Below are 20,317 nucleotides of genomic sequence, written 5' to 3'. Positions count from 1 at the left end.
TCTTAGGATTTGAATTACAACAACAGCAAGTTGCATTTACATATAGTTTTGATAATGGCAAGAATGTCACAGGACACACCTTTATTTATTGGTACACCTTAGCAAGAGAGAGAAGACCAGTACAGTGCAAAAATAGTATAAAATGTTCTTTTGTTATGATACATCAAAAATAGAAATGAAGTAAAAATTACATAATCACACTGCACAGTGAGACTCTGTCTCTCTCGTGCCTTTGTCCTCTGAAAATTCTGGCAGTTAATTGTGATGGTGGATAATCGGAGTGCAAATAATGGAGGTGGCACTGCTAATTATCAGATTACATTGTTTTGTAAATTGGTACATAGCATATTGGGAAGAAGTCAGTGAAAGGCCAGCAAACTACTAAACTGTACAGTGTACTATCCGGGCCTGGAAAGCAAACGCAACAGATAAGCCGTCTTATCAAGCTTCTTACATAAACATAGACATCATATCATTGTGCACATTTCTTTAGCTTGAAAGGCTTCAGCTTCGTAACTGGTTCCTTTCCTTCATGTCAATTATAATGCATCTTATCAAAATAACGAGAGATATTATTCAGCAGTTTCCAGTGTTTTATCTGCAGTACCAGTGGTAGCAATATACGTATTCATTCTGGATTTCTACCTTAACAGGTAAAAAGAATGTTATTTGACGACTACTAAACTGCTGAGCTGCTAATTGAATAGTAGAAGGGAGTTTAATAGTTCAGATCATTTATTTTATTACAGAGATTCATCTGGTGTTAAAACATAGAATGCAGCTGAAGTTTCTAGCACCCAGTCTCTGGAGATGCCTATCGTTACACTATTGTTTATAGCTGTGACCCTAGGATAAATGAACAGACTCTAAATGACTAAGCCTATTTAGTATGCAGAGTTTAATCCAATTCAATTCTAATCACTGTAATAATTGTGTGTGGTGAATGGCTCCAAATCCAATAGATATGCATCATAATCAAAGGGATGATAATTAAAATGTTATGTTGCGTTAAGAATGAGCAGTAAACAATAAGTTTATTAAAAACAAGATTTTTGATCAATTCTTGAAAAGGAAGTGGTTTTGGAAATAGAGGTTTATGTATTTCGACTTTTTTGTATGCAACTCTAAAGGCCGCGCTACAAAATACTGCCTCTTGGCCCAGTGAGGCCTCGAGGGAGTTGTATGCATACCACCGTCAAAGTGCTTAGGAACCAGACTCACATTCACCACAAGATCTATCAGGAGACGTGGACAGAGTCCCACTAGGAGTCAGGGACAGCCGATGAATATCCACTAAATTGCCACATTTAAAAAATCCACGCTTTTAGACCATGAGAAACACAATAATGAAAATAAAATTTTAAAAAAAGTTTTTCCTTGTTAGAGGTGCTGGTAACATTCTTTTGAGACTTGTACGTGTAGAGAATTGAGCAATGAGTTAAGTTTGATTATCTCATTCCCTCTTTCGGGCCTCCCTTCAACTCAGCACATACCTCCATGCTGATAGATGTTTCTCCAAACCTCAGTCCCTGGTATGCATTCTGAGAGCAGCATTTCATTATCATGAACATTAAAAGTTAAAAAAAGAAATACTCAAAATTAAACTACATCAGACAGTACACTGAACATCTGTACTTCAATCAAATCAAACTCTACATCCACTTTAGTTTATGTCATATAGTTTGATCCTAGGAGACAGCTTTTGGTTTGTGTTATGATACTAGTGAGAGTCAATAAGACTCCAGTCGTCTGTACTGTGCATGGTTTTACAAGAAAAGTGAAAATCGTACAGGATGTACAAACCAATGCTTTGAAATTACTGATATGCTCTATGTTCTTGTTGCCTGAAATCTTCTGCCTGCCTGGAACACGGACTTACATATTTTTATCCTGTTTTTCAAGGAACTCAAGCTAGAATTTCAAGCACAAGAACAATGAATTGGACTTTAGCTTTCAGAGTTTGCAGTGGGGTGCTTTGACCAGTTTGGTATGTATTAATCCAGTTTGCTTATCATTCAAATCAGTCTACTAATGATGCCATAATCTCTGCCCTCCACTCCATCCTGCCCATCTGGAAAATGGTGCCTCATTTGTAAGGCTATTGTTTATCGACTTTGGCTCCATGTTTAATACGAATTTTCCTCAGAAGCTAGTGGGTAAACAGGTCTCGTTGGGACTCCCTCTCTGTGACTGGATCTTGGACTTCTTGACAGAAAGACCACTGTGAGTCTGTGTCTACAAGCAACATCTCCAGCTCCAGCATGCTGGCCAGTGACGACCCCCCCCCCCAGGGCCGTGTGCTGATGCACGACTGCCCAGTTCAAACTGAATCTTCAGGCTCACTGATGACAAAGCAGTGACTGGCCTCATCAGCAATAATAATGAGCTGGCGGACAAAGAGCAGGTAAAGTCTCAACGTGGACAAGACTAAAGAGATGATTGTGGACTTTACAAAGGTCCAGGCTGACCATCCCTCGGTGCAGAAGTGGCTCATTCATAAAGGAGTTAGGAGAAGCGAGTTTCTGGAAGTGCACATAACAGATGGTCTCACCTGGTCCCTCAACATCATCCCTTTAGTGAAGGAAGCACAGCAGTAACTCCAGTTCTTGAGGAGATTGAGGTAAATGAGGCTCTTCCCTTCCACCCCACTCCCACCCCATTCTAACCAATTTTTACGGAAGCACTATTGAGAGTGTCCTGACCAACTGCACCACCATCTGCTACAGGAATTGTGAGGCACCTGACCGATAGACCCTACAAAAGATTGTGAGTACTGCCCAGAGGATCACTGTGGTCTCTCTTAGACAAATGCCAGAAACGCTGCTTTCATCAGTCCCCAACAATTAATTTTACAACTCTCTGCAGTTCACTTCGGTCCTGTGCAGTAGCACTGCCCCCCATGCCAGACAGTAATGCAGCCAGTCAGAATGCTCTCCATGGTACATCTGTAGAAATTATCCATATTTGTCCAAGTTGGCTGAGATTGGATGACCACAATATGTATTTTCACATTTTATTCTTAGAATTGATTATTATAATTTGCATGACCCTCTTTTGAACCAAAACCGTGTTGATGGTGGACTAGATTATTTGCTCCTTTAATTGCTTTGTCTGAGAATCTCAAAGTGAAAAAGTCCATTCTCAAAGATATCTCTGAATGTGCATCTGCTGGCTAACTCTCCAATACTGATTGTAACTTAATCACTTAAGTTAAGGCATAAGATGTCTGGTGAGGCAAATTGAAAAATGAGCATAAATGGAATAATAATTTGCAGTACACCATAAGCATATTGGGATACAAAGCTGATACTGTTAGGGAACTTTTGGAAAGATCTGGGAAATTTGGCTGATAAATTTTTGAATGCACGAGGCTATGAAGAAATGAGAAATCAATAGGATTTAATGATGGCAACCAGAAGGATTCTTATCATTGATCAGAATAGAGGTAGTTGCAGTCTACATTTGGTTGGATTGTATATGATGTTCAAGTACCTTGTGTTAACATTAGAAACCCAAAATTGAAAATTGGTTCATTCCATTAGCAAAAGAAATCCCAAAAAAAAGACCTTTCATCTTTATATTTTCTGTTGTGTCATCTCAATCCATTTTCAGACAGACATGACAGAATTTGGCATTCTAACACAAAAAGGCCATGAGGCTGATATGGGAGTGTCACATTTGTACAGTGGTCTATGATCCTTGATGTACCTGACCCAGGAATGCCCGATACTGCCAAACCTATAATTTTTAATCTTTTTTTTCCTTCTGAGGACATTTTAATAAAGCAGTTTTATATTTTCAACAACATTAATTAATTAATCTCCATTTATTCGATCATAATTGCAACACAGAGAAGAACTATTCTTTTCACTTCTCGCTCCAAAAGCAGTGGGATATTATGCTTTTGTACAAACCCTAGCTTTTGGCAAAACAGATCAGGCTAAAAATATGCAAATTTTATGACAGAATTAGGACAACAGAGAGTGAGTGTTCCCAAATTGTCAGTCACTTGTGAATTCATAATTGTTATATAGTGCCTACCAGAAAATCTTAGACTGTCAAATAAAGTATTAGATTGTCACAGCAGGAATAAAATTACCACAAAATATGGAACATATTTTAACTCCACTTAACAAAAAGCAACATATTTTAATTCTACTTAATAGTTCGATAGATTTTAGTCATGTGTCTGCATTATGGCAATCAATGTCCCTCAAAAGTAATTAATTACATGAAGTGCTTTGAGACATTCTGATGTGACGTGGTACAAAAACCAAGCAACATATTACTGTATGTGTATGGAAGCATATAATCTAACTAATGTATTCAGGAGATGAGTTAACTGTCAGTGCTTATACCTCATAGATGGAAATCCGTATGCTTTCCTTCTACTTCAACAGAGTCAAAGAGATTGCCTTAAACATTGCCACTCTATTGGGTGATGTGTCTTCCTTCAATTTTGCTGCAAGGCTTTGTTACGTGGCAGAGTGCATTGACAACTGGAGCCAAGCAGGTGATAGCAGACATAAGATGATTGGGAAGGAAATTGTTGCTTTACTGAGATGGGTCATTATGAATGGATTCACAGACATGTGGATTTATAGATCTTCCATCCAGGTCTCTTTTCTGTCTTTCCTGAAAGTGTCCTTGTATCATTGGACAGCATCAGCCGTAGCAGTGCGATCTCTTGAGTCAAGAATGATGTTTTCCTAAGTGGTTGCTCCTTTAATGGTGAACATCTGTGCATGACTTTGTTTAACATGGGGAGGCTGATGCATGGGCAACTACCAGATGGTCTTTGACAGATCAGGGTCATGGTCCAGTGAGTTGGAATGCAAGACGACTGGGGATCCTACGCTGCTGCAGCCTTCCTTTGCCTTCACTGCCGTTGTACCATGTCATTATCTTCTGACAGCTCCACCGTTGAGATCTTGGTTGGGTCATCCTTTATTTGGAACCTTCCCCTTGACCTTACCACCATGGATGACCCTACCAGGAGCAAAGCTCCAGACAGTATCGCTCTTGGGATCTCAGAACTCACAAGCCTCTCCACCATGACAAGAGGACGATCCGCTGAGGATTAGCGGATAACTCATCAAGCACGGATTATATTTCTGGAGCATATAGTAACAGAAGGACACTTACATATTCTTGTTTTTATTTGTTCTGTCTTAATTTGGAATGTTTTCATGAAAAAAATCAATGTAATACTAAATAGGAACTCAAAATACAAATAGCAATTTTTTATTCATAGGTTTCACAAAGGTGTTTGATGGGACACAGTACTATTATTATGATTATTATGATTATGAGGACACGCAGTCCCTTTTTATTGTCATTTAGTAATGCATGCATTAAGAAATGATAAAATGTTTTTCCAGAATGATATCACGAAAACACATGACAAACCGACTTAAAAACTAACAAAAACAACATAATTATAACATATAGTTACAACAGTGCAAAGCAATACCGTAATTTGATAAGAACAGACCATAGCACAGTAAAAGTCTCAAAGTCTCTCGAAAGTCCTGTCATCTCACACAGACGGTGAACCTCCAGCGCCGCCAACTTGCCGATGCAGCATCCTGGAAGCATCCGACCACAGTCCGAATCCGAGTCTGCCCGAAAACTCCGAGCTTCCGACCACCTCTTCGACACTGAGCACCGAGCACCATCTCTGCCGAGCACTTCAATCCTGGCCCTCGCAACAGGTGATATGCAAAGACGAGGATTTGGGGCCTTTGTCTCCGGAGATTCTAAATCGCACAGTAGCAGCAGCAGCGAAGCGGGCATTTGAGAAGTTACTCCAGGTGTTCCTCCATGCTTCTCACGGCTGTCTCCATCAAATCCAGATTGTGCACGGCCCCCTAGTTACACATAAGTGATATTCATTCGGAGCAGCCGCACGCGCTACGTCGCACCGCCATCTTCTCCTCCCTCCATCAATCCATTAATATATGTAAAGATATTATTCATTAACATGACACCACCAAAGAAAGTTAAATTACTTGTATATTATCAATATCTTATCAATTTAAAAGTGTTGTGCAAATTTATTCTTGTGCTAGTGTATAAACGCCATGAAAATTAGTTTTTATTAGTATAGCTCATAATAACATGAGGAAAAGCTTGTTAACATAGATTAACATAAAATAGTTAATTTAATAGTTAAATTAAATTGTATAGCTTTTTCAGCATATCATTCGGTTTATATTTCAGAACAATCCTAGATTTACCTAACATTTTGCACCCTTATTATATTCTGTTTTATTTATTTCTATCTTGAGTAAAATTGAGCATAAAACTGCACCAGCCATTCTCTGGTTAGAAATGACGTAATACTTATTACGATTTTGTGCTATATATTTGCCGATGTTACTACGTTTACAGTTTTGCCGTGTGCTAGTAGTAACTAAGAATTCAGTTACAGAGGGTGCGTAACCATTTTATATAATTCTTCAGATGTCACTACACTGGATCACTTGGCGAACTTCACTGCAGATAGGAAACAGTGGATTAAACACAAATCCCCGATTTGTATTTTAGATCTAACATCAAAGCAAATGCATAAAGAATAGGTGCAACTTGCTAATGATAATGGCTCCCAATACACACTTCTCTTGATGTTGGCACATGTTCAGATAAGTTATTGGATCCTGGGGTAACATAATTAACTGCATCAGTGAGAAAGACAGCATGATTTTGTAAGGAAAAGGAAACAGCTATGGAGTAATAAGGTGGAGGAGCATGTGTGCGAAGAAGACTTTGAGCCAGGTTGTGATCTGAATGAACAAACAACCTGCTTGGGAACAGTGAATAAAAAAACATTGTGTGAACAAGAATCAGCAAGGCAGCACTTCATTCTCTCCCCACCGTGACCCCCTTTGGATTGCAACAAAAATGAATGTGCAAACAAAGTGCATTGTGAATAGAATAAAATCATAATCTGTGTGCGGAACTGGAGACCAGCGCAATAAAATCAGTTACAGATACTCTATCCCAGCATAAACCATGCTGCTACTCCCATTATAATCATTAGAAGTTAAATGGAATCCGTTTCAATTAGTTTTCAGAAGGTAGCAATTCAGAAGCTCATTAAGAACAAGGGTGGTACACCTTTCAATCTGCTGATTTCGTTGCCGCTATTGCTCCAGCCATATTTGAGAAAACCGCAGAGGCAATTCTGAGCAGGTTGTCAAAGCACTCAAAGCATCTTGGATAATCTCCGGGTTTCTGGAAGATGATCTGCAACATCGCAAGACAGTTCTGAGCCCAAATGTTCAGCTTTACAAGGCTCCATGGTGTGTTTTCTTTCCACTGTTAACACGTTTGCCGTTCAGCCGTTTGAAGAAGGTGCATTAAATGATCTCTGTGTATGCTCCAGTGGATATAGAACTGTAGGCATTTCTGGATCTAGTCACTGACGATGACGGCTTTGTTCCAACAGGTTGAGAATCATGTACCTGTTCAGTAGAGTTCTTCATAATTATGTGAAACTGGTGTGTACAGTGATTAATGTGAGTTTTAAAGAACCTTAAAAATTCAGGCACTGTTAAGGCGTTACAATCCTAATGTGTCAATTACCATTTGACCAACTATTAGGTAGGTGTAGAAGCTGTGACTGAATGAGAATTATCCTTTGCTTCCCGTTGCCAAATTTCCTGCAACACTAAACATTAACAGATTGGTTCGTCCTAGTTATAAAGGAATCCATGCATAATCATCTGTATTTTATATTTTTCTGAATGATGATTATAGTCCTTCAGCTTTTATATTTATAGAAAAATCAAGGAGCACTTTTAATTAGCTCTGATGAAAATTCAAATGTCAGCTTATCAGCTCAACATGAAGTTAGAACAACAAGATTAATTTACACTGCAAACTCTTTGGCCTCCTTTACGGACTTCGGGTTTGTAAACTGTTGAAATTAAAGTCTATTTTACTTACTTGGAACCATCAGTCGAAGTGGCTAAAAAGGTGTCAATGCCAGTCAGAGATCGGCTGCTGCTTGAGGTTTCAGGATGTTTGATTCACTACAGGGCGATCGGTTTCCATTCGAGCCAGCTCTGACTGTGGAGCATCTCTTTAATTGAAGAATCTTTCTCAGTGCTTGAAAGAAAGTGGTGGCACATACAGTACAGTACAGGCCCTTCAGCCCACAGTGTTGTTCTGACCTTTTAATCTACTCTAAGGTCAATCTGCAGAGCCCTCCATTCTTTTATCATACATTTTTCTACAATTATGTCACATATTACTAGCTTAGTCAGTTATCTGCAACCAAACAGGCAGAAACTAAGAGTGCTGGTTGCACACTCAGAGATTCTCGAAATAGAATGATGGTGTTACAAGTCAAAATGTAACTATATTCCATGTGAGGCATTGCACTCTACTGCATGTATTTACAAGATCTGCAAGTGTCCTCCTTGAAAGAAAGTGTGATATGTTTAAAGGGCTTGCTGAGAGAATCAGGCCTGTAGTCCTCGGAGTCGCCTGATGCCAGTGGCCGGAGATGGGGATGTCGTAAGCGGTGTGCGAGGAAGCGGAAGCGAGGCGTGCGGGCAGGAGTCCGTGCCAGGAAAAAAAGCAAGCCCTAGCCAGCCTGCTCTCCCGTCCATTCTGCTCTCCAATGGACATTTAATTGGACTACATCCGACTCCAATGAAATACTCGTCGGGTGTCCAGAAACGGATGGAATCCCGGACGCCGCCATTCAGCTGTTTATTTATGTAACAGTTTTTCCCCCAAGCCATCGGACCACCAACCTACTGCCCTCTACTGTGCCTATTGTCTTGTTTATTATTTATTGTATGCCTGCACTGTTTTGCGTACTTTATGCAGTCCTGGGTAGGTCTGTAGTCTAGCGTATTTTTTGTGTTGTTTTACATAGTTCAGTGTAGATTTTGTATTGTTTCATGTAGCACCATGGTCCTGAAAAACGTTCTCTCATTTTTACTGTGTGCTGTACCAGCAGTTATGGTTGAAATGACAATAAAAAGTGACTTGACTTGACTTGACTTGATGAGAAGCTTCACAATGGTGGGTGGCAGGAAAATTTGTGTATGGCTCCAAATTTTTGGGAAAGTAATGATGTGCCACATTGGTGTAGTTGAAGCAGAAGGTTAGAGAAGTTATGATTTTCCCTTAGTACGTGGTTTACGGTGACTGTGACAGAGTCTCTGGAATTGCATATACTGCGCCCTTTGGTATTTTGTGTTGCAATTGTACAAAACATTGGTGAGACCGCACTTGGAGTATCATGCATAGTTTTGGTCAACACACACAAAATGCTGGAGGAACTCAGCAGGCCAGACAACATCCATGGAAAAGAGTACAGTCGACGTTTTGGCCTGAGACTGTTCATCAGGACTGGAGAGAAAAAGACGAGGACTCAGAGTTAAAGTTAGAAGGTGGTGGGTGGGTGGGGGGGGTGGGGGGTCACCCTGTTTTAGAAAAGACATCATTAAAACGGAAAGAGTGCAGAGAAGATTTACAAGGATGCTGCCAGAGCTCAGGGGCCTGAGTTACAGGGAGAAGCTGCATAGCCTAGAATTTTATCCCTTTGGTGTGCAGGAGATTGGGGGTTGACTTTATAGAGATGTATAAAATCAGGAAGGGTACAGACAAGCTGAATGCTTATAGTCCTTTGTCCAGCTAAGGGGAACCAAAAAATAGAGGGCATAGGCTGAAGGTGAGAGGTCAATTTCATTACACAGGGGGCTGTCTGCATAGGGAATGAGATGCCAGAGGAAATGGTTAAGACAGGTCCAAGAATAACATTTAAAAGACATTCAGGTAAGTGCACAGATTGAAGGATGCGGGCAAAATATAGACAAATGGGACTATCCTGGTGGATCTGGTGGTTGGATCGACTTATTGTGCTGAAGGGTCTGTTTTCATGTTGTATTACTCTATCGCTCTGTGACTATCTCATATGGTGGCATTGTATGTGACCCAAGAATAACAGCACTTCCAGCCGCTATTGTGGTTGCATCTATCTGAATAGTTAATGAAATAGGAACTATCAGGTGTAATGTAATTGCAAAGAAAGCACGACAGCGCCTCTACTTCCTTAGCAGTCTGCGGAGATTCAGCATGACACAAAACCCTTGACAAATTTGTGTAGATGTGTGGTGGAAAGAGTATTGACTGGCATTACAGCCTGGTATGGGAACACCAATGCCTTTGAATGGAAAATCCTACAAAAGGTAGTGGATTCAGCCCAGTACTACACAGGTAAAGTCCTCCCAAGCATTGAGCACATCTACATGAAATGTTGTTGTACAAAAGTAGTATCCATCATCAAAAATCCTCAGCACCCTGGCCATGCTCTTTTCTCGCTGCTGACATCAGGTAGAAGGTACAAGAGCCTCAGGACTCGCACCACCAGGTTCAAGAACAGTTATTATTTCTCAACCACCAGGCTCTTGAACAAAAGAGCATAACTACACTCACTCTATTTCTGGTGTTCCCGCAACCAAAGATCTCACTTTAAGGACACGTTATCTTGTTATTGCATGCTCTCGTTATTGATTGCCGTTTATTTATATTTGCACTTGCACAGTTTGATGTCTTCTATGCTTTTGCTCTTTCATTGATCCTGTTTACAGTTGCTCTTCTATAGTTTTGCTTAGTATGCCTGCAAGAAAAAGAACCTCATGGTTGTATGTATGTACTCTGATAATAAAGTTACTTTGAACTTTGAACTTTGGACTTTAATACTGGCAGAGTTCACCAGGAAAGTCTCCAAACTATGTAAATCCTGATAGCAGTGAAACCAAAGATTGGGAATTGCAATCTATTGTCCAAGCTACATCTTTGCAAAGGATATCTTCAGAGGTCAGAAATACCTCTGAATCATTTGGACTTGTGGTTGGAATAGTTTCCACTGTGGTTCTCGATTTAACATAAAGCCACCTCCCTTCTGGCATTGCAGAGAAGGTATGTGCATGGGTTTCCTTACACAAATTTGACATGAGGTTAAGTGAACTCTGCCAACCAATACTGGATGTACCAGTACCTGAGAAAATGTAGCATTAGAACCTGTTACAAGACTCTCGCACTGATTGGAGCAAAGGGTCTTTAAAGTTTGTGCTGAGTTTCTTGAAGTCCTTAAGGTTGTTGACCAGCAATCAAAATACTTCCAACTGACTGCAATCTTCCCAGAAGACTGTGGAGAACTCCTTTAGATTTAAAAGTGCAAGACCCTTCAGGTGAACAGCAATATTCCCAAACCATTAGGGTATCCTACAGTAGGAAAGCCTGGTGTGAACACTATGGTCATGCATAACACACATTGTTCAGCAAACGCCCGAAAGGAAAATCATTCATTGCACATGCAAAACACTGCAGATGCTGGAAAACTGAAAAAAGCAGAAAATATTGGAAATTCTCCACAGCTCAGAGAGCATTCGTGGAGAGAAAAAAGCAGAGTTCAGGTTTCATGCTTTAATCGATAAAAGTAAAGGGAGAGAAATGCACATCCATTCTGATATGTGGTTTTTCGGACCTTGCTTCACACAAATTAGCTGCAATTTGAGTCTGCAAAAACAGTCAACTTCACTCAAAAGTAGTTAATTGAATGGGAAGTATTTTGGAATATTTGGCGTGATGCTATATAAATCCAGATTTGTTCTTTTTCATTTTTCCAGAACAGCTACATTGCAAAGTAAATGTACAATTGTATATTTTCCATGGTCTTCGCGCCTGACAAGCCTAATTTATCAAAAAGATGAACTTTTGCTATTTAATTGAATCATTTTGTAGCTCACTAAGAATGAGAAGATATTTAATCAAGATTTTTATCTCCATTAATAGAAATGATTTTCTGTTAAATAAACATGTTCATTAATCCCAATGGAATATAGTGCTTGTTTTGGGATCTATGTACTTTAAAAGCTGAGGATAAATAAAACACAGGTTGATGTTCCTTTGTTTAAACAGCACCAATTGAAAAATCAGAATATTTGCAAGGGATATTAACACAAGATTAGTGTTCATCTGAGCTTAAACTGTAAAGCTATTTGATAGAGCCCTCTGAATGAAAGACCAGCCTGTGTTAATATTTAAATACCAGTGATTTATAAATTCTGTTAGCATTTTATTCCTGTTGTTCCTTCACAGAAGGCTTGTGCTTCTACCAACACAGAAAACTATAAGTGAAAAGTGGAGTATTCCATAGCTGAAATGTAATGAGACTTTGAGAGCAAGTGTGTGCAAAGAAAATTGGAGTTCAGGGAAGCATATGAATATAAGAAAGCAAAGAATGAGAATGGCCCAATAGGAAAAAGAAGAGATCTGTCAATGACAGATTTTTAGAGCAGAGATACATGTTCATAAATACAAAAACATCATCTGTCATGAGTGTCTGTGTATTTCAGAAAACAGCAGTAGGATTTCCCCGGTACTAACAATTTTTGTTTAATTTTAAGGGGCCTGCAGCCTCTTCACAGAAGTTAAAGGGCTTAAAAAGTTGAGGATATAACACATCAATTCAGCTCTGAGTTTGGAGTGTGGCAAATAATTTAGTTTAAGGCAGGGTTGTTGAAAGACACTAAAATTTAACTTGGCCAGAACAAACCACTTCTTCGCTTTTTATAGGTACAAAGTGTAATGAGGTTTCACCAGTGAAATGAAATGGCTATAGATAAAAAACCAGAAAATTTTTATGTGATGATTTTACTGTAACTTCTTGTGGGGATTATTGCACTGTTGAGTAAGATTTGCACTGAAATGGCACACTTCATAATAAAGCACAGTACAGTAAGTGGAGTACTTTCTGAAGTGTAGTCATCGTGGTAATGTCGAGAACATAGCAGCACCACTCAGGCACGGCAAGTTCTCAGTAATAGCAAGCAAATAATGCAAGATTGCTTAGTCCCGTTGATTGAAGGATAAATATTGTCTTGGTCAATAGGGGCAGTATCCCTCTTCATAACTGTGGCATCATTTAATCCCACTTCAGAGATAGCTTGGGCTCAGCTTAATCCCTCAACCTAATGAGGTTTCCTCCAATAGTGTTGCTGTGAGGCACCTTCCTAGATAGAGCTTCAGTTCATGAATATATAGCCACGATCTCGAGAGTTGAACACTAGTGCATGAACTTCTAAATCTAAAGGAGGTGTATTTCCAGATGTGTCACAGTGGACTCCTATGCTGTATTAACTAAACACAAGCTATTTACACCAAAAGTACTGATCCTGATATTGTTGGAATGAGAGCCGTGGGTTCTATAAGTAATGGGGAAAACTCCTATGCCAAGAGAAAACAGATCATCCCCATGTGATAAACTTTATTTCCAAAGTATTTGCACGTGTCTTAAATAGATTTTGAAAATGTCTACCTATTGTACATTCTCAACAAAAAAAATTGTCCATATGACCATAAGGCATAGGCCATTGAGTCTGCTCCACCATTTCATCACGGCTGATTTATTCTCCCTCTCAACCCCATTCTCCTGTCTCCATCCCCACAACTTTCGACATCCTGACTAATCAAGAACCTATCAACCTTCACTTTAAATATACTCAATAACTTAGCATCCACAGCCACCTGGGTCAATGAATTCCACAGATTCACTTCCCCTCTGGCTGAAGAAGTTCCTCCTCATCTCTATTCCAAAGAGTGTCACTGAGTTCTGAGGGTGCTTCATCTGGTCTTAGACTCCCCACTGTAAGAGACATCCTGTTCACGTTCACTTTGTCCCGGCCTTTCAATATTCGGTAGGTTTCAATGGTATGGGGATGGGCTCCTGCACAGGAATGGAAGAAGCTGCAGAGGGTCATAAGTTTAGTTGGCTCCACCTTGGGTGCTAGCCTACAAAGTACCCAGGACATCTTTAGGGAGCGGTGTCTCAGAAAGGAAGCTTCCATCATTAAGGTCCCCCAGCACCCAGGCATGCCCTTTTCTCATTGTTACCATCAGGTAGGAGGTAGAGAGCCTGCAGGCACACACTTAGCGATCAGGAACAGCTTCCAATTCCTAAATGGACATTGAACCTATGAACTCTATCTCACTTCTTTAATATATTTTATTTCTGTTTCTGCACAATTTAAAATCTATTCAATATGCATATACTGTAATTGATTTACTTATTTTTTCTTACATATTATGTATTGCATTGAAACTGCTGCTGCTAAGTTAACAAATTTCATGACACATGCCGGTGACAATAAACCTGATTCTGGTTTTGATTCTCCTAAACTCCCATGAGTACAGTTCCAGAGCAATCAAACACTCCTCATACGTTGTCACATTGTTAAATTTCAACATTTTGCTTCTTGTATTTTCTGTATCAAAATTAGTCTTGTTTAATTGTTTAAATCACAGACATGTTTTACTGCTTGAACATGGGTTGTACAAATACACTTAAAGGGTCTCCTCAGCTGCGGCCAGCAGGCAGATGCACAGTCCATGTGTACAGTATAAAAGGGTCTGGGAGACTGGTGGGATGGACTTGCTGGCTTCTGCCATGTGGGAGCAGTTCATGGCCGCATTTCTGACTGCAAACTGTTTGTTTTGCAACTTGGGAATGATCTGTGTATTGTTACATTTCTATGTAAGTATCTGATATTAAATCATTCTGAAAATTGCTCTCTTGGAAAGGAATACTGCTTCATAATATACCAGAGAATATCAAGTAATGAAAGTCACTTAAGGAATCAATTTTAAGTGAATTTGTCATATCTCTGACAAAGATGGCCAATTGCTTCACATGTAATTAATTGCTTAAAAGTGCAAAACTATTGTTCAATAAAGAAACGTAACAACCACTTTGCATACAAAAAGATCCAACTGACCACAGTGAGATCAATAAGGAATAGAATTATTTTCTTTCCCAGGGAGATTGCTGAACAAAAGGGCCAGAAGTTCATTTTCAAACTAAATACACAAAAATATACTGGCCATATGTTGTTTGTCTAAAATTTGGTTTCCGCAGAACTGAATTTCAACAAGGTTAACAACACGCAGTCATTAATTTATTTGTTGTTAAATGCTATTAATGGTAGACAAATTTCTACCTCATTGAATATCCACCTCAACAGGCTGAGGGATGCTTTTTTTCAAAAATAGGATTAGCATCAGTGCTGCTATTTGTCTCAGCCTTGTATCTGTGCCTGGTGGTTGTAGGCTAATGTTCCATGAATGAATCTGAGGCAATATCTGACTCAGCTAGATTCTGCCTCAGATTCTTAGGTGGGGTTTCAATCTACAGCTCTCTCATACTGATACAAGAGCCAACAGAGGCAGGTGGCAGCAGCATTATTAACAGCAAAGCGGATGTTTTAACATAGGCTGTGGATCAAGCAGGATCTAGTGGAGAGAAATTTCCGGAGAGGGAAAGGAAAGGAGGCGCAGAAGGGGTAGAGAACCATTAGAAACGGTGATCAATACAGAGAGCACCATACTTCAATAAGACCAGAATTTAAGAATTGCAGCAAATGATACATGATCTGTTGCATGATCTGTTTGCATAATGAGCAATACAAGAAGAATTAAAGCAAATTATATCAGTAGCTTGAGGAATAAGTTTAATTGCATGTCTAGCTACTGTTTAGTAGACAAAAACTGTCCAAGAAAAAAATATATAATTTTTTCAATATAATCTTTTCTTACAGAGAGAGCAGAAAGCAAATGCTCTTTCCCCTCACCAACAGGACGATGACCTCCTTGACTGCTTCATGCAGTTAGAGCAAGTCTCTTTTCAGCTGAACTGGACATGATGTTTCGGATTGATTTGCCTTGCCCTGAAATGAGAAGGTAAACTTCGAGTGTCACTGTGGAACAGAGCCTGCCTCTCTCCCAACCGTCTAATTCAAAGTTGCTCACTGATTGATCTGACTGTGAGGAGTACTTCCACTCACATTCAAGCTATACAATGGCCTCAGTGAATGGAGCATAAGGTGAATCAAACATATCTGGGACAACTGTATATTTGTAACATTTGGTCCCAGGTATTTAAATACCTCAAGACTGGAGCGGAAGCAACAGTTAAGTTTGAGTTTGTACACCATCAGAGCAATGGGGGAATTTAAAGTTTAGCTGTCAAGCTGGAAAAGTAAAATGGAGATATCTGCCATTCTTAAACTCGTCTGCCTTACAAGTGACTACAGAACAAAAGCAATGTGGTGACTCTTATAGTCCAGCTAGCCACGCATTTGTACATTACTGTTATACTGGAATAAAACTTGATGGACCAGCAAGCTTTAAACAAGTGCCAAGAAGGATTAGTACAATAGGTGTGTGGGAGCACCACTGACTGCATGTGGCCCTCCTACCGCTTGCCATCCTGACTTAGAAGTATAGGGCTGGCCCTTCATCGTCAGTAGATTTAAATCATTGGAACTCTGTGCCAATAGCACTATGGGAGAGCCTTAACCAGAAGGACTGCAGTATTCAAGAAGGTGACCCAACTCCTGAACATGAATTCAGGGAAATGCCATTGTGAAATATTCCCAAGTGGGGTGGATCAATAAATCCCACTGTGATTAGCCCAACAAAGGCAACAATTCAAGACTAAATAGAGCAAGGACTTTGGACCTACTGAAGAATGCTGCCTCCTATCTCACAAGGTATCCCAGGTTACTTTACCCAGTCTTCCCATTCGAATTCATATTGTAAAGTACTGGGGAAGTCCAAAGAAAAAGATAAATTATCACTACTTAAGGGGGTGTGATATTGACTTAATCACTCAATAGCCATTCTCAATAAAACTATGCTTTAACCAATAAATACTTCCAAAACCAAGGAAGAACCAACGTACTTGGACCAATCTATCACCACTCTGGCGTGAGTTTGTTTAATCACAGCCTCTATGTGTCTACTCATCAGGATTACAACAGGATGGGGAGAAATAACTAGAGGATTTTAGGCCCTGAGGGAGGTGCCTACAGTTGTAACATTAAATTGGGTTATGAGGAACACTGTTTGTTAATGTGCGATAGGAAGGCTTGAGGTCCAGAATGCATCTGTGAATATTCAAGGATCTAGAAAGCAGATGAGGCTGGCACAAGGAGAAGCAGAAGCTCTGATTCAATCTGGGCTGTGTTGATTTTTAAGCTGAACCCACATGCTAAGAAGAAATTGGCTTTTCATTTAGTGTCCTCAGTGAAGGGCAGGGAAAAAAAATAGCCCAGATTCTCAGTTCTGATGACTTCTCAGTAAACCAACTAGAATCAATGTTTGGTTGAAGAAGTGTAGGGCTTGAATGAAAGGCCCTCATGTGGGGGAATAGCCGGCCAATTCATATGCAGAGACCAGCAATTTGCTTGACAGGAGCAGAAAAGGTGACACAAAGAAGGAAAGGAAACCAAATAAACCTTACATAGTTCCCAGACATGTTAACACAAGCTCCACATTTTAGTTATTTCAGTGGCTCATTTCACGCCACTGTAAATCAAGCCACAAGATGAAAATGCTGGGAATTCTTACTAAGTCTAGAAATAAAAACAGAGCCACTACTACAAATCAATGACCTTTCATCAGAATTGAGGAACCTTAGAAAACAAATGGTTCAAAAAACAAACACTAAAAAGCAAGTTGCAAACATGTTTGATGTCTAAGGTTTCTCCGTTTTGAATTATGATCATTGACCTGAAACATTATCTATTTCTCTCTCTAAGGGTACTACCCGACCTGTTAACCCCCAGCATTTTGCCTTTTAATTCCAGATTTCCAACACCTACAGTTGAGTTTTTTTTCCCACATTGCTAATCTAATCCTGACGCAGCGCAGTGGGAGGGGCAGGTAATGTTGGGCGACTGGGGGGGGGGGGGGGTTTTGGCTCCCTACCTTGAAAATATGAACCATACTCGAAGAGACCAAGACTGAAAGGCTGGAGGCTACAAAAGCAAGCTGCTCATGGTGGTCACCTGTGGGAACATGATTGCCTGCAGGCTGTTCTGAGCACCTAGAGGCAAGAGTTTCATTTCTGGCAATATGTTTCTTTCCTCCCTGGAAATGAATTAGCAGCCACTAATGAAACAGCTTTTCAGTAGATAACTACCATCTGGCTAACCACTCTTAACACTGCAGCCTAAAGGTTCTTAATAATAATCATTATTTGAAGGTAGCCTAATCCTCATATATATTAAGCCTTTGTATATTAAATTTAATTCAGATAAAGCAACAAGAGACCCTTGCATGCACACTTCAAGGTTTGATATACCAGAAGCTAGGCTGATAATTTTGTGTCCACTGAGACAGCAGATCACTCGGGAATGCTGTTAACAAACTGGAGGAAGTACCGGTGCCACATCAACAACTCAGTCTGCAGGTTTTTGTCAGCACATAGAGCACATAAGAACTCAGACGAGCATGGATGAGCAGCCTCCGAGTCCCTCAAGCATCCGTTCCTTGGTGCCCCTCAGTAAACGATTGAGAACTGACAAACTCATAATGTAAACTGATTGCAGTGCAACCCTGTGTGAGTGGGACTCTCAGTAACAAGCGTGGCAAGGATTTTGCAGCTCAGCCTTAATTCTTTCTTAAGCACGACTGGAACAGAATTGACAATTGTCGGTAGAATTATGTAAAGATTCTTGTGAGCACAGCACAAGCTGAGGGGCAGTGCCTTTTCCTTTATTGGAACATTACATGGAGTATGATGGATGAGTTGCTGTCATTGGCTGTTTATTATAATGCAACCAATCAATTACAGTTTTATAATGCATGCTGTCCCAGAGGAAATTTTCAGTCTTCTTGCAAACTAACGCTAAAATGGGATATAATTTGCCAAATGTCCTTGCCTCGCTGCAGTCTGGTTATTGGGGCTTGTAGAGTACCATGTTCCTTTATAACATATAACAATATTGTCATTTACTTCACAGACAAATTTGGGTATTGCATTATTTATTTTTCTGCAGTTACCGCCATCCATGAGGTGTAGACTAAGAAGTGTTCTGTCATTATGTTCCCATATTTGCAGGTGATTATTATCCATTGATAACTATATTTTATATGCTTCAGTTGTTATTTATTTACGATAATTTTTTTTGAATCAGACTCTACAATCGGCATTATGAACCCAGCCATGCGATATGATAAACAACATGCCATAAGGTTACAGTGTGAAAGGACCTAAGAAGCCACTGTAAATTTGACAGATTATTCTTCTGCTTAATAGCTTGTGGCGCATCAGGATATATAAAAAAAAGGCACAAAACAATCTAGAGGACGTAGCTGGAGCAGCACATCCCCTGCCTTCAAACAATTCATCACAAGCTTGACCATAGACAGCACAACTATTTGCTCTGTTAATCATAGCAACTGCACAGCAGGGACATTGACTTCAACATGCTAGGGAGGCTCTGCTGACACCATTGCGACATATTCACAAAGAAAAAGCCAGCGATATAACCAGTACCAGAGCAACTAATGTAATATATAATCAATGAAAGGGAACTAGCGCGTGCAAACTCTTGGAAACCCGAAAGGAGCGCTCTTTTTCTTAAAAAAAAATCTAATTAACTAATTGCATAAAAATGAAATCAAATACAAATGAAACAAACCTTTTGAGAAAGCTTGTTGCAAGTAAATCACCAAAGCTCTGCAAAGTGCCAAACACTCTTAATTAGGTATACAAATATATATTCAGAGCCTGATTTGCCTCATGCCCATGTGTTAATTTGGATGCAATAAATGGTGCACAAAATCGGCTTTAAAATATCTATTTACATTGGCAGTTGTTTGCATGAGCCAATCAATACACACACACACACACACACACACACACACACACACACACACACACACACACACAGCTCTTAAGTGCATACATCTAAAGGGCTGACACAATGGCTTAAATTATGTGATCAGTAATTTTATGCCAACTGAAGAATCATACTGAATGATAGAACCACAAAAGAGAACATTGAGCAGGATGGATACAGCACTGAAAATCTGGTTGTGGATTTATTCATTAAGGTAGTCCTTCCTCAGCTAACAACAGGCCTCAGGGAAAAAGAGAAAAAAAAGACTTGGTTAAAATTGCTAATAAAACAATTCAATTAATTTTCTGGCCCAGTGAGATTGAGAGAAGCTTTTACTGATGTCCTTATCTAATTCAAAAAAAAGGAAGACACTATTAAGTGTTCCACAGACCTGCTTGAGGAAAAAGAAGACTAAATAATTAGTACAGACAATGTAGAAAGATGCAGGTTGGGATCTAAAAACTTAAAAAAAAGAGCACTTTGGTTATAAATAATTGATACACCATTTAACACTTCTTGAGCAGACAATTATGTTTGTCTCTACTTTGGAAACGATGTTCAGTTAAACATTCATTCTCTGTTTACGTATAAGTGACCGACAATCATCT

General features: G+C 39.6%; 1 long non-coding RNA gene across 1 annotated transcript; it reads left to right on the top strand.

Annotated features, from left to right (window-relative positions):
• Nucleotides 1-528: 528 nt before the first annotated feature.
• On the top strand, nt 529-18,924 carry LOC134338422 (uncharacterized). The gene is made up of 4 exons (XR_010016223.1): nt 529-653; nt 1,903-1,987; nt 15,618-15,759; nt 18,864-18,924. It is a non-coding gene; the product is annotated as an uncharacterized LOC134338422 (long non-coding RNA).
• The last annotated feature ends 1,393 nt before the right edge of the window (nt 18,925-20,317 follow it).

The sequence above is a fragment of the Mobula hypostoma genome, chromosome 27 (assembly GCF_963921235.1).
Source record: "Mobula hypostoma chromosome 27, sMobHyp1.1, whole genome shotgun sequence".
NCBI lineage: Eukaryota > Metazoa > Chordata > Chondrichthyes > Myliobatiformes > Myliobatidae > Mobula > Mobula hypostoma.
This window is presented reverse-complemented; position numbering and strand designations above follow the sequence as displayed.